The sequence below is a fragment of the Cydia strobilella genome, chromosome 25 (genome assembly GCF_947568885.1).
Source record: "Cydia strobilella chromosome 25, ilCydStro3.1, whole genome shotgun sequence".
Classification (NCBI taxonomy): Eukaryota; Metazoa; Arthropoda; class Insecta; order Lepidoptera; family Tortricidae; genus Cydia; species Cydia strobilella.
Window position 1 is genome coordinate 3,737,477 of NC_086065.1, and position 13,056 is coordinate 3,750,532.

Sequence of the window (13,056 nt, forward strand, 5' to 3'; positions counted from 1 at the left end):
GGGGCGGCAGAGGCCCAATGGCCCGGGGCGCCAAATATGTAAATACGCCTCTGTTTGCTACAACCTACCAGTAAAGCAAAAAAACCTTTTCACAAGAAAAACTATATTATGTTCCATGTGTTCCATCAAGTTTAGGCTTAAATTGCAATTCTTACCTTCAAATTGGTGTATTAAATTAAATTAAAAAGCTTTTATTTCGGATAATATATCCATAGAAGTACATATTGTTAAAATTAAATTAAAATTAAAATTATTTACATATTTAAAAGTTACATTTAGTACTCGTGTAGTGTAGTGTTTAGTGTGGCAGTTTGTGCCAAACTTGGCATCCTTTCAGACTCCACTACATTTTCTCTATTTTAACGTTTTTGTTTTAAGAGGGGGTAGATGAGGGTATTTTACAGATTCTGTCAAATTACCCCATTACACACACAAACACAGTTCACGCACACAACCGTAATATTATTATGAGTTTGAGTTTGGTATTAACCCTATTTTGAGTTTGGTATTAACCACTGGCCACTGGCCTCCTTTGAGGAAATCAAACTGTAAAAGTGTTCCTATGTAAAGACAGAGAAATAACACGTTTTATAATTTTTATTTTATTATTTTATTTATTCTATATTAAAGTCTTACATTACATCAGACAGAAAAGTGCCGTGAAACCCTATCGGGTTTGTATCGACACTGCATTCGTGGATACATTTTACATTTAAACATTGTTGTGGTACATAGGAAAAACAATAATTATATAAAGTTAAAAATGAGATTACCTAATTACAATAAGAATTATATAGCTTTCCCTGTCTGTTCATTATGTGACGTACCTATTTAAATGTAAATAATCTACCTAATTCATTTCATTGTTGACTTTTGTAGAGTTAGACCAAGATAGATTTGCAACGATTTTGATAGCACTCGCAGTGCAAGTGATAGTTATACGTCATAATTGAATAGACGTTTGACGTTTAAAATAGCGCACTGCTTGTGCTATCAAATTGCTGCAGACTTTTCTTGGTCTAACTCATTAAAATAGGAATGCGGTTTGCGAAGATAGACCGAATAGAACCTAGAAGTTATTTTATTAACTCAGATGGATAATGTTATTACTACTCTATGAAGCTTTTGATAAGGCGCGAAATTAAATGAATGAAAAATGAACATGTAATTTTTTTTAATTATCAATGCATCTCAATTGAAACTTTGTCAGATAGGATAGGATTTGTATATAAATTATATTTTTCTTTTTTTTCTTTTGAATAAAATATAATCTTAAGAGGCTTCAGTGACAGTGACAGCGCTTCCTCGTCGTCTTAAGACGAATGGGGACCGCCGCTTATCCATACAAACGTAGTTCCAATTTCCTCTCTAGATATTGACATTATAAAAAATATGTTTCAATAAATCAAAGGAATTGACATGTGCTATGGTTAAATGGTTAAATAAATAATATAAAAATATTTTCCATAATGTCAATATCCAGGGAGAAAAATGGAGACTACGTATGTCTTAATGAAAGTTGTCATGATAATAATTCGCCTATAAATTCGCCGTTAATAATTTTTGACATAGTCATAATGATAGTGAATCGATGCCGCCTGCACCAACGCAGCTAGTTTCACGCGTTGCGCGATGCATGCAATGCAAAATCATCGGGTGACCATGAATTAATCCTTAATAAAGCTAAGTCTGCACAGTCACTGCCAGGAATTCGCTAGGCGGGTTCTCTGTTCGTAGGCGCTTTTCGCTACATACGGGTTTTCCCATGTTATCGGCTACGCTCGTAGCGCGTAGCTCGCGCTAGTACTGAATGCGTTAATAAGACTACAAGCACAACTGTTAGTAAATAACAAAATAATAAAGGAAGGTCAGAGCCCCTAGTGTAGATTTCATTCGATAACGTAACGAGCGTAATGTCTATTTTTGTATGGAATTTAGAACAGCGCCCCAAGCGGGACGTTTTAGAAACTCAAAATCCCATACAAAATGACACTTAAACGCAAACGCGTACGTCACGGCACGCTTTGGAAAGAAATTTATACTGGGGGTACAGCCCTATATGCTAACACAATTACTCACGATAGAACCATCCGAGTCCGGGCCGAGGCATCCGATACTTCCTTTACTATGACGGGCTATCGGTTATCACGTGATGCTAGGAAACGAAGTGCTAGAAGCCTCGGCCCGGACCCGGACTGTTGTAGCGCGATTCATCCGTTATTATAGCGTATTTTTTTGCGAAAGTAATTGTATTTGTAGCCTTCAGTAGTCCTGTTCCTAAACACGCTGCTGCCAAGATACTAAAATAAGTGTAATATATTACTAAAAAGTACGGAACCCTCGGTTTTGTCTGGTTTTTTCTATTCGTTTCGCGACCCCAGGACATAATTAAGGTGCGTTTTCCAAAAAAACGACTTGAAGACGTATCTATCTATTGTTACGGTTCGATTTTTCAAAAAAATATACCAGTTAGTGTTACTAGCATAAGTAGTTTTAAATCAAATGCCTAGTTCACCTTCTAATACGCCACTGTTTCAATATTGTCCTTTCGTTTCCCGCCTCGTGGTCACCGCGGTCCCCCACTCGCGGCCACTCGATCAGTTGCGCGCGCGTCGGGCAGAAAGCGGCCGCGTCGGACATAACCATAACTAGTGTCTAGTGCGTTACAAGGTATAGAATTTAAGAATTAAATTCTATACATTTGCGTTTGAAAAGGTGTTTATACGGATCTTATACAGTTGAAACGTGGGTTTGATTGGAATTGTTAGTTGATATGTGTATTTGGTTAGTAGTTAGCTGTACCTAATCGTTAGCAATAATGCATTTTCACAAGAAAATTTTGTGCGTATTCTTAAACTTAAAAAGTGTTAGTTACTGTCAAACTGTAGGAATATATTTACCCTTATACAGGGTGGTTAAAAATAAGTGCATTCCCGTTGTCAGGGAGGTTTTTGGATTATACTGAGCTACTTTTACTATGGGACCAACCACGAAATCGCGAAAAAAATAATTTTCCCTCCCATAGAAAATGGACCAGCCAAAATGTATAAAACAGCCAAATTTTTTTCGCGGATACGTCCTTGGTCCCATAGTAAAAGTTGCTCAGTATAATCCCAAAACCTCCCTGGCAACGGGAATGCACTTATTTTTTAGCCACCCTGTATAGGTATATAAAAATCAAAATAAGGTTGTGTGAACCCCTACTAAATAATAAACCGTGAATTAATACAGGGTCAAATTTTAACCACCAGCCATATTTTGCGTAGTGACTTTATAGGTGACTGACACTGAACAACTTTTATTATGGGACCAATGCCGAAACCGCGATTTTCTTTAAATTTGGCTGTCCCATAGAAATCAGCGGCATCACATCAGCCGGAATGTATGAAATAGCCAAAAAAAAATCGCTATTTCGGCATTAGTCCCATAATAAAAGTTGTTCAGTATGACCTATCTATAAAGTTACTACGCAAAGTATGGCTGGTGGTTAATAGTTATTTGTTATACAAGGGTGCAAAGTTATATTTTACCCGCGAGTGTAGAATTGAAACACGAGCAAGCGAAAGGATTCTAAAATATAATCCTGAGCGTAGCGAGTGTTTACACGAGAAGTAAAATACATTTGCGCCCGTGTGTAACACAAAACTTTTCACCTCACTATAGCGAGGAAAGTGCAACATCCACAGGCGTTAGATCATCTTCATCACTGGAATCACTCATTTCTTTACGATATTATAACAGAAAACTCTGGAAGTTGTGTATTTTTACGCGAGTCGGTGAGAAAAGGTTTTAAGTAAAAAAATTGTTGACAATGTTGACATTTCTGATGTATGAAATTCAAACGATGCGTTTTGAAATTGCATCGACTCAACTTGTGCGTTCAGAATTATATTTAACATCATTATTAAAAAACAAACGTTTCTTATGGAATTTTAAGGTTTATGACTTAAAATCATCAAATAAAGCCAAATTTCGTATTTTTTATTAGATTCTCAAACCATTTATTTAATGATAATTAATATCGAACGAACTATTATAATGAGCGTTTTACGTTTTGTTATCTGTCAAGCTACTTAAACACGCTCCATCCAAGGTCAAACTACTTTTCCCACTAGTGGATAAAACGCGTTTTTCCCCGCTTGTATTGAAGGATAAACGACAACTTTCCGAGCTAGTGAGGGGAAAAATTATATCCTGTATTATCTAGTTGAACTGTGTATTTTTTTTTTCATGCATTTTTTATGGTACATATCAGATAAGTACATATTTACATTAATATCTTTTGAAAAGATCATGAGTGTATTTACGTTTGTACGAAATTCTAAATAGCTTATAACGTTTAGTTAAAAATTAGGTACTCAGAACTATTAATTTTAAAAAAGCTCTATAGGTACCTGTAAGATTAAGACAGTAGTCATTGCAGTTTAACCAAATACTGAACGTATTCTTAAATTCATCGGTGTAAAAAAGTTTTACTTGAAAACATGCATACTTGAATACAAAGAGGATATTATAGGATAAAGCGGTATTGTCATAGTAAATTTTGTAGCCACAGTAAATTCACTGCCATCGCCAACGCCATCTATTCGAAAGTAGGCCAAAGGTAGTGGCTCCATCTGTTCGTGAATCAAATTTTCTTGATTTTCCTTAGACGGAGTTGTATCTATTTTTGCTTGAATACAATTGGATAGAATGCAAACTGAAATAAATGTTATATACGAAGGAAAAAATGACCAAAGCCTCCAGTGTCCAGAGCTGGAATCGAACCAGCGTCCCCCGTTTACCGGACACAAATTGAAAACATAAATTAAAATATTTTCATAGAAAATAATTTAATTTGTTCTTGGTGGATAGAATGCATTGTTTGGATTTAAATATGATAATTTAATTATTCTAATTAATAGGCGAAGATCGCGATCGCGAAGCGTCTGGTTGACGTAACTGGTGACCGAAGAGCTGGCGGCTTCCTCGCACAACGTATCAGCATTGCGATACAGCGAGGAAATGCCGCCAGCATCCTTGGTACAATGCCTCAAGGGCCTATTTTAGATTTAGGCTAGTTATTAATTTCTTTTACGTAGTACCACTGTATATATCTTGTCTGTTAATAAATATATACCGTAATTATAGGCATAATAGTCAGGTCAATTGTATAGTCGAGTTCATAAATATGTACATATTTCTTCACCTTAATCTTTTGCAATTTAAGGTAATAAAATGTATACATATTTATGAACTCGACTGTAACATGTCGTAAATTTAACTCATTTACTATTTACTATGCTTTCGTAATAGTCACATTACGTAGCATTATTATAGTGCATGAGAAGGAAAGTTTCCTTACGTAGCAATAAACTGGAAAAGATTTATTTTAATTTTGCATTAAGCAGGAAACATCTGCGAATGATGCTATTAAGCTTAGGAATAAATTAAAAGTGGAAAAATTTACTGTCTTGGGTGGGACTTGAACTCGCGACCACTGGATCACTAGTACAGTGCTCTACCATCTGAGCCACCAAGACCGTACTCAATGCAGCGAATATTTCCACCATATATGAGCCACTATGGAGGCTTGCGACATCTACCGTAAGAGTGCCCGTCAGAAAGTGTTAACACTCTTACCAAAGAGGATATAATAGGATAGAGCGGTACTGTCATAGTAAATTTTGTAACCACAGTAAATTCACTGCCATCTATCGACACACTTTAAGACTAAAAATGAAGATTATAAATTGAAATTTATATGAATTTCATGTTAACAATTTTAGTTTTGTACAATAAAGTGATTTACTACTACTAAGATTTATAAAAATACGATAAAATGTATTAAAATATGGATAAATGTTTTTTTTTTTTATTTGCATTTTTTTTATGATTTTGACATGTTCTTTCACTGATATGCGTTAAAATTGTTAATTAACAAACGAAACCTTCAACGCCCTCTATGCGAGAGTAGGCCAAAGGTAGTGGCGCCATCTGATCGAGAATCAAATTTTCGTGGATTTTCGAGGCACGTTTTTTCCTTAAACTGTATCCATCTATTACGGAGTTATATCTATCTTTGCTCTTACGGTAGATGTCGCTAGCCTCCCTAGTGGCTAATATATGGTGGAAATATTCGCTGCATTGGGTACAGTCTTGGTGGCTCAGATGGTAGAGCACTGTACTAGTGATCCAGTGGTCTTGGGTTCAAGTCCCACCCAAGCCAGTGAATTTTTCCACTTTTAATTTATTTCTAAGATTTATTTTAAATTAGAAGTGGAAAAATTCACTTTCAGGCGAGGCTCGAACTCGCGACTATGGATCAACTAGCCCATCGCTCTGACAACTGAGCTACCGAGACTTCGCTCGAAGATAGCGAATGTTTCCACTATATGTGTATGCGCCTTATTGAGGCGCCTAGCCTCGCTCGAGACAGTGTTTTTTTCCACTTTTAATTTAATAATCATAATCATAATCGTTTTTGGCAAACCATGGTACATATGTTGTTAGTGTTGTTACTTAAACTGCAAGTTGCAAAACATTCAAGTTTCTGGAAACTTACACAAGAATTTACAGCAAGATTCTAATCAGAAAGAGGTGTGAATTTTTCAAAAAAAAACAAATTTTATACGCTCGTATCGTATGATCACCCAATAGGGCAGTAAAGTAAGAAATGTCTCAGATGTAATTGACGGCCGAGGCGAAGCCGAGGTCTATCAACATGCGATGCTTCCTTTTTTACTGCCCGAGGTGTGTAATTTACACAAGTAGGTATACTATTTTTGTGTTTGACGGAATCGAAAACTGGCAGTGCGAGTCGGACTCGCGCACGAAGGGTTCCGTACCATTACGCAAATAACGGCAAAAACATCACGTTTGTTGTATGGGATGGGAGCCCCACAAATATTTATTTTATTCTGTTTTTAGTATTTATTGTTATAGCGGCAACAGAAATACATCATCTGTGAAAATTCCAACTGTCTAGCTATCACGGTTCATGAGATACATCCTGGTGACAGACGGGACGGCTAGAGGAGTTAGTAATATGGTCCCGTTTTTACCCTTTGGGTACGGAGCCCTAAAAACTAACTATAAACGAAAACTAGATTTTTGTAAAACAAAGTAAAAAGGCACTTTGATCGTTGCAACGATTCTGTAGTAACATGGTGTCAATAAATGTGCAATTTTGTCGTAACTGCTCTAACACCGTGTTAACACTGCAAAAAACTTGGCACTAATGAATTGCAACTATATTTTTGTTGTCTTAAATAAATAAGTATTTGGGGACAATCTTACACAGATCTACCTAGCCCCAAACTAAGCAAAGCTTGTACTATGGGTACTAGGTGACGATATACATACTTATATAGATAAATACATACTTAACATTTAAAACTTTCGCGGTTTAAACACATATTAAATCACATTTAGAAACGGGTCTATCGCGAATTTATTTTGTTACCTTTATTTACCGACGTTTCGACACAGGTTTCACTGGTCGTGGTCGCGGCTAACTGACGTCCCAGCAAAATGTCAAAACAGAGATTTGTGTGACTACCCCACGAAAAGTGCATTTAAAGTTCGAGGTAGACATCACATTTTCAAACCACCCACTACACATAAAAGTTAATTATTGTCAATAGTCCGACACACAACACTCACAACATCCGCGCACACATCCGAAGATAGATCCCTTGGCTTTAACTTCTGGATCACTGGTCCCCAAGTTGCCGATAAGTTAAAACCATCTTCCCTATTAACGCCCCCTATTAATTATATTTAAAGGTAACAAAATAAATTCGCGATAGACCCGTTTCTAAATGTGATTTAATAAATACATACTTATATACATATAAACCACACTCGGGACCAAATATCTGTGCTCATCACACAAATAATTGCCCTTACCGGGATTGGAACCCAGGACCATCGGCTTCGCAGGCAGGGTCACTACCCACTAGGCCAGTCGGGTCGTCAAAGACGTCAAAGTCTTCTTTCTTTCTTCAAGTCTTTCGTCAAGTCTTTTTTTCAACTTTTATTTGATGCCAGTTTCAAGCAATTATTGTTTTGTTTTGTACCAATATAAAAGCTGACCGATACGATATATTGACAATAATTACGCTTTTATCAAATATTTTTCACACCCAATTTCAAATCAACCTAGCAGGCCAATTCGAACGTACACTGATATCAGAATGACATCTAATTGAAGTCATTCTGTTATCGTGCATTTCGTACTTGTGCATGTATTGGCGCTGGCGAGACGCACGATAACTAATGGGGCCTACTGATTACCAGTCCGCCTACAGTTTCTGACCTTATCGGGCGATTGTGATAGGTTAAATTCTAATTTATAACCAATTTTATATGAAATTTGTTTATTGTATAAGATAGTTGAATAGTTGTGGGCAGGGCTCGGAACCGGTATTTTTAAAAAACCCCGAAATAGCCCAATATTTTAAATTATTTTATGTTCATTACGTAGGACTGAATCATGTATTTAGAAAACAATTTTGCATTATTAAAACGTCCCATTAAAAATGAAATTATAAACAAAAGAACGAAAAAGAACGTAATAATACCGGTATTTTTGTATGGAGCAAATACCGGTTTCCGACCCCTGGTTGTGGGCTTAGGGTTAAAAATTACTTACTAGGCGCTAGTCTCTCTTATTCAAAATTTTTACTAAAACCTGCGATTTTCTAATACTTCAACAATCACTTTTAATACATAATTTAATAAATAATAAGTTTATCACTTATTTAATTAAAATCCAATGTATTTACCAATAATTTGTTTTCGTACTTTAAACAGGATGCACTTGAATATTTATATTTTGATTACACATTATAACAAATTATAACAGCCTGTAATATAATTTGAACAGTCATTCATAATGTGTTCTTTTTTTATCTTAATCTGTCTATTAACAATAATAATGTAATTCTAATAATCTTTATTATGCACAATTTTCTTATTTTAATCTTACGAACAGTCACTTTCATGATTTTAATAGACACTAATAATTTGAACAGTCACTTTAATAATTTGAACAGTCACTAAACTGCACTTTCTGTCCTTGTTCGCAGGTTGATTGGCAAAGTAATATTTAAATGCAAGAGAGCGCGCCACGGGAAAAGGGTGTAACCCAAAAAGTCTGGGATTTCCTCACAGACTTTTTCTACATTTACATAAAATTCGCGTTATACGCTGTAGCTATATATATCCTGTTTTACTACTATGATTACTATTTTGGATGATTTTTAGTGAGCAGAGGATGTGAAGTGCTAGTGCTAGTGAAGTGATAAACGGAATATTGACTTTTTCACGTTGGAGAGGACTATTGGTAAGTTATTTTGATTATAATTAAGGCCGTTCCTTGAGCCAGAAGGCGAAAAATCTCCTTATATGATCATATTTTCTAAGAGACGTTGATATTCGTAGACGTGGAAAATATATATGTAGTTCTTGATTATATTATCATTAATAACATAGCTTTCGATACACGAATTATGACACTTCGCTCGATACAATTAATTCCCAAAGTAACCTCTAACTCGGACTTTTAATCAAACTTTACTCGGTTATTTATTATGTGACACTATAAACAAAAAAAAGAAGAAAATATTTTCATAAGTTAAATAGTAACTTGACAGCTTTCGAATTTCGATATTGTAAGGCAACGTTTTTAAAATAAATACAAATCGACAAAATTCGATCAAAATTGACACTCGGCGCGCATTGTCTTTCCCGTTTTTTCTTGCGAAATGTGACAGTGATAGCGGCAAATCGATGGAACTACTACTAAGCCACATCATCAAAAAAAATTACAAGCCAAAACTCGCTGGGTGCAGATTCACTAGGCTTATCCTGGCATGGCGTTTATTCCAAATAGAGAAGTAGAAAATTAAATGATCATTGAATTTAAACCCCCCATACAATCAAAGTACTACTTTAATTAGGTATAAAACATGCTGAAATAACAAAAAACTTGGCATGAAATTTTAAGTAACGTTTTAAAAGTAACAAAAAAGTCTGTTTTTTTACTTTTAAAATGAGAGCGTAGTTTCGATTTTTAGTAAACCTAAACTGTATACACTTAGTATATAAAAACTTATTAATAACAAACTAGTCCCGTCAACAATTTCCTTTAAAGTCCCGAACTGTTCCCTACCTGGCCCAAATGTTCCAAATATGCCAGCTGCGTTGCCACGCTGAATGGCTAAGGATATTTTATGGGGATATTTTAAAGCGGAGGCTATGTTCTTGCGACTCTTGAGGTCAGAAATGTCAGAATCATCCTGTATGGTAAATTATTCTCATTAAAACCAAACAGAGCCAAAGCTTTAACACTATTTCGTCCACTAGTGTAATAGTAATGCGATTGGAAAGCTATAGATTACGTTTGTATCGATAGCGAATCGAGAATCGAGTCGAGGTCGCGTTACGTCACACACTTTTACCGCGTGCAACCTATTTTGTACGTTATCGATAAAAACTCGGGCACATTTTTAGAGTTCCATACCATTTCGCAGTTACCCATACTATTTGTGAGGGAACTTATTGTCGATGGCGCTTACGCCATTATTAAAGATTCATCATTTATTAAACAAAAATTTTAAAAATAAAAAATACAGAAATGAGCAACGACAAGAAAACGACGCTAGTACAGGTTAGAGGTAGACGGGTTGGGTAGGGCTGCACCGTCATTGAAACCGAAGAAATGTCGGATGGATTTGAATCAGTGCCGTGTCCCACGGATACACATGCTGGTGGCTCGGATTATCGAAATCATAATTTTGGATCTTAGCCAGCCCATTACTACACTAAGGGATCTGTTCCACCGGTCAGCGATGGCTTCACCGAGATGTTTGATGAAGGTGGACATTATTAACGATGCTCCGATATAAATACAATGCCGCGCGACGCTGTGCGGCGTAAGCGCCATCGACAATAAGGTCCCTTTTCATAAAATGCCCCATTTATTTATTTAATCTTTATTGCATACGTGAAGGTACAAATGGCGGCCTTAAGAATTTCTCTATCAGTCAACCAATGGGCTACACCAGAAAGATTAAATAAGTGCAGGATCTTTTAAAAATAATAACAACAATATAGATTGTTTGTTGAAAAATATAAGATAGGAATGATTATCAACGTTATTTTAGATTTTACAGAAGTTTATGAAACGTTAATGAATAACACTACCTATACCTAAATTCACTTCTTCAATCACTAATTAGCAAGAATGAGGGAATCGTCGAATGATCTAGAAAATTTATCATTGAATCTAAATTTGTTGTTGCTAAAGAAAAACCGGTATTATCGATTAAACATCCTCAATTAATTGTCTACACTATTATATAGAATGTCAATTAATGAATTTGCAACCAAATGTGGTAATAAATCGTGAATTAAAACGGGTTCAATTATTATCGGGTTATTCGGGTTTATTGTACGTGTCGTAAAGACAAAACTAATAATAACTTAATGTTTTTAATATTACATAATACGTAGCTCAAAGATATACCGCAAATGAATTATTAATTACTAATTATTAATCACACGAACTCATCTATTATCATGTATAACATAATCTTTGATAGAAATAAATGCTTGATTTGTTGATGAAAATACAATCACTAGTTACTTGCTAACATTTGAGGAGTTCCCTCCATTCCTCATGGATACCATAATTTTTGCATTTTTATTATTATTATTATAAACTGATCGGCGATTGGCCCTAGTCACACCTGATGGAAAGTGAAGACAGGGCCTCATATGGAGCTCACCGGTTCAGTAACAACAGCCTATTCATTTTGCTGGATTTTGACTGTCTCTGTTAGAAACTGTAATAGATGTCATATATTAAAGAAAAAGTGACGAAGCCCTCCAGTGGTGAAGGCCGGATTCGAACCGGCGTCTTTACTATCGCTCACTTTTTCTTTAATATATGACATCTATTACAGTTTCTAACAGAGACAGTCAAAATCCAGCAAATTTTAATTTATATATAGTAGTGTGACTACTTAAAAAAAAACAAATCAAAATATTTAATAAAATAATTTGATTTGTTCCCAAACTTGTCTCTGTTAGGTTAGGACCTGTACTTTTCATCACAAATAATTTTCCAAATCGCTTGAGGTAACAAACAAATAAAACATAACAACCTAATTGAGAACATCCTCTTTCCGGAATTTTGAAGGGGGTAAAAAGGCTCCTTCGCGATATATTTTTCCTCTGGCTGACAATACCTATTATCGCTGACTATAATTAACCTTTTTATATCATTGTTTCTGTTCATATTACAATATTATTTACGTGGAAATCAAATCATATTAATGTTTCCGATTCTAAAAGCCACTTTATGCAAATGCAGCAAAAAAATCAATTGTAAAACATTATTATCATTAACTTGTTAGTGAGTACGTAAATTACGCTTATTATCACGTGCGTGTCAAAAATAGGGTCTGGAATCAAAGTCTCATTAGAGAATGCTTGTAAGGGAAAGATTATTCGAAAAATACGCTTTCAACATAAATAACTAAAGAATTATAACTATATGGGGCATTTTCTATGAAAAGGGACCTTATTGTCGATGGCGCTTACGCCGCACAGCGTCGCGCAGCATTGTATTTATTTTGGAGCATCGTTTATAATGACGTAAGCACCATCGACAATAAGGTCCCTTTTTATAGAAAATACCACAAATTATTTATTTACTGTCAACATCGAAATGCATCATAGGTATTAGTGATTACCACGGGTATACTTTAAGGGGATCCCATGCCCCAATGACCTTCGATCCGATTTAGTTTTCTAATGTTTTTTTGTAGCTTATCATATTAAAAGGAACGGCTTTTAGCAATGTAGTTACAAGCTTACTTCAAAGTTCATTTTTTTCGAGATATTTGGCACCAAAGTTGTAAAATTATTGGCCAAAAAACTGGTTTTCTGGCCAAAATTTTGTGTTAATTAGTTTAAAGACGCCTTAGACAAATTTTTAGAGACGTTTAAGACGAAACCAAATATGTAGATTTCCTATATGTAACATATATAAGTATTCATTTCTTT

The 13,056-nt window shown here is 35.2% G+C and overlaps 1 protein-coding gene across 2 annotated transcripts in view; it reads left to right on the forward strand.

Annotated features, from left to right (window-relative positions):
* Window positions 1–2,652: 2,652 nt before the first annotated feature.
* LOC134752789 (general transcriptional corepressor trfA-like) overlaps window positions 2,653–13,056 on the forward strand; it is a 61,564-nt gene continuing 51,160 nt past the window's right edge. Inside the window, exons 1-2 of one of the 2 annotated variants that reach the window (XM_063688499.1) lie at window positions 2,653–2,670; window positions 9,250–9,328. The gene's annotated coding sequence lies outside the window, so the exon portion shown is untranslated. Of the gene's footprint in view, window positions 2,671–9,109; window positions 9,329–13,056 lie in introns of those variants that run through there. The other variant, XM_063688498.1, reaches the window with a different exon arrangement.